This window comes from Fragaria vesca, linkage group LG3 (genome assembly GCF_000184155.1).
Source record: "Fragaria vesca subsp. vesca linkage group LG3, FraVesHawaii_1.0, whole genome shotgun sequence".
NCBI classification, from domain to species: Eukaryota; Viridiplantae; Streptophyta; class Magnoliopsida; order Rosales; family Rosaceae; genus Fragaria; species Fragaria vesca.
In genome coordinates this window covers 8,421,852-8,424,832 of record NC_020493.1, presented here as the reverse complement: position 1 = coordinate 8,424,832, position 2,981 = coordinate 8,421,852, and positions in this window count along the sequence as shown.

The following is a 2,981-nucleotide window of genomic DNA, read 5'->3' as shown; positions in this document are numbered from 1 at the left end:
TTAAGCATGAGTAATGAAAAAATTGGCTTAAAAACATTTTTTTATAGAATAAAAACAAAATAATTTAGAGTCATTGGATATGAAATGATAAGATTGTATTTTTACCTAAAAATGACATAGCATGATTTTTTATTTGATGATGTGGATAGGTGATTTGGCATGCCACTTAGGATTAAGGCCATAAATCTTAGGCCTTATTAAGGCCCTCTAGCACTACCCTTATTTTATTCTACTATCATGTTCTATATCTCGGCCCCTTAAAGTTTAAATTTTAATTCCGCCACTGCATGTGATCCACCATGGTATACGTTCTTAAAGATAACCGTAAACCTTATATACATGGCATAACAAGAATAACCTTACCCGACAAACCCTTCATATTCGACTTATATGAAAAAGGTTTAGGGTTTATGTATAATGTATGTGACATTGAAAGAGACGCGTATACATATATGAACAGATAAACTACTTTCAATGGTTCCATTCAACTTGAAACCCTATCTGAATGCATTACTGAATGCAACTGGGTATCAAATTTTATCAGAATCCATCTGCAGGATAGCTAGCTCAGCCTTACGTGCACCACAAAATTTCTCTGGTTTGTTTGCCATCTTTGATTCTCAGTGCCTCTGAACTTTCTGACAGTACGTCTATCATGATTGCATCCATACCTGCTACGTGGCTGGATGCCTCAAACTCCTCTTGTTCTCTCTCTGTCTGATATGCATGGCTGGCATGTATACCAGAAACTCGTACAAATCTTCTGGAAGAACATGGCCCATATGGCCATATATGTACTCGATCGACCAGCTTCCTTTCTACCACAGTACCACCTTATCTAACCAGAACAAATCCGACCAGCTCATCACATATCACATTTGGTAATTTGTCGTCGCATCCGTCATACTAATTATGATGAAAAAAAAGAGAGAAACTCATCGGATAAACACTGGAATATGCCTCCTGGTATAAATAATAATCTAATATATCAGAGGGGATTCGTTTTCTTTTATTTTTTTGGACGATCTGAGGTTAAACATAGCCAAACATATCTGCATGTTGAACACATGTATGTGCTTATCATTCTATGTAATAATTTCTAAACTTTCATGTACATCGAAATATCGCTTTCCTTATCTAAACGTGCCATGTTCTAGTTAAAATGCAGCTTCTAGATCGATGTATCAGATGCGTATGAGGGGTACGTATATCTGATACTAACCAGCTAGCTAGCCACATTTGATTAATGGTAATACGTACACATAGGTGTGGATCCTATTGGCATGATTATATAGCTTCTTATTGGTTACTTGGAGCTTTAATTAATTTGGGATTTCTTGTAACTGGACACATGTTTATGTTGCTTAGTGTTAATCGAATAATTAAGGATTACCAAGCTACCAGATATAAGATGAATGAAGCGCAATTGTGGAGTTAGAAGTCATCGCCACAACGGGTCAATGACTAATCAAGATCATCAAGTTAATTAAGACTCAAAACAACTTGATGATATATTATCTAAATGCTCGCAAAATGGATAAGTACTTAGCTAAGAGAAACCCAACTTGATGTTTTATATATAGACGATCAAGTTTATTAAGATCTGAAAGATATATATAATATATATTATCCAATCTTATACCAATAGGCGCTGTACGTAATTTCATTTTTATTATCACAATAATTCTTTGATAAATTAATAAGACTGTTACGTAATATAGTTAATTAGTTGATCTTAACCCAACCCGGGATAGCTTGGAAGGGCGCTAGTATCTGGATTCCCTGTGAACTTTGATTTCCAGTTTTGTTCTTCTTATACTACTACCTTTAACATGCATCGCCTAATAATAAACATTGACCGAGTCACCATGCCAGACCACCAGTTACTTAAGAAAGGCATGCTATTCGAGTTCCAGTTGTCTCGAAAACAATATAGCCAAAACTGAAGCTGGTAAAAAGGATTAAATACTAGCTTGGGATCGAAAACGACTGCAAAAAATTATAATAAACAACATGATGATCGATCTGAACGTGTTAAAGCTGAAAAGCAAGCTTATTTTGACTAATAAATCAATTTAGCTTTTGGAAGGATTAGACTGGATAATGTTTGTATCTTGACCATAACGCATTCCTAATCAAGAACTAAACTACCAAATTACCTACCTGCTGACTTAGATGCCTAACTAGCTAATACAATGTGGATAGTGGGCAATCATCTGATGATCTAGGTAAAAAGCTTGGTGAAATTAGGTATAATTCTTGGTAATATCTTCTCGATCTTTATAATTTCACATGATCATGCATGCACATCGCCTAATTGTTAGACAAAATAGAAAATATGTACCGTCTCTATAATTTGTACCTTCACATGACAGTTTAATGTTATTTGTCCATCATATATGATGAGTCCATGAGTCGAAGATAGTGATAAATCAAGCCAATATTGACCCATAAGCTTACCGAACAAACAAGCAATTCTATAATACATCAACACAATATAAACATGATCATTTCATACGAATCAATTTCATATAAATCCTTCGATCAACCAAATACCGTTTCGTTGAGCTTAAGTGCATGCTTAACATTTCGTAAACTTGATAATACCTCTGGAATATGTTCATGTATAATGTATGCAAAGGAACCTATAATCCGATCAAAGAAATTTTTCAAATGGTGCCCCAGCCCCCAAGTTAAGCCAATTTATCATTTTGACATCTTAATTTTGAAAACTATGATAATGGTATCTCAGCATTTAAACTCAACAACATTTGTTCTCCCGTGATTGACACCGTTAAGTTGGACTTTGTCCATAGGCAAAATTGTCTCTTCATATTTTCCCTCCACAAACCTTATCAGTTGAATTAGAGTTTCTCGACCTGAAGATATCAACTATTAATGTGAGTCATATTACCTAGTTATCTTTGATTGTTCTATTAAGTATGTATATATATATATATATATATATATATATGTTCTAT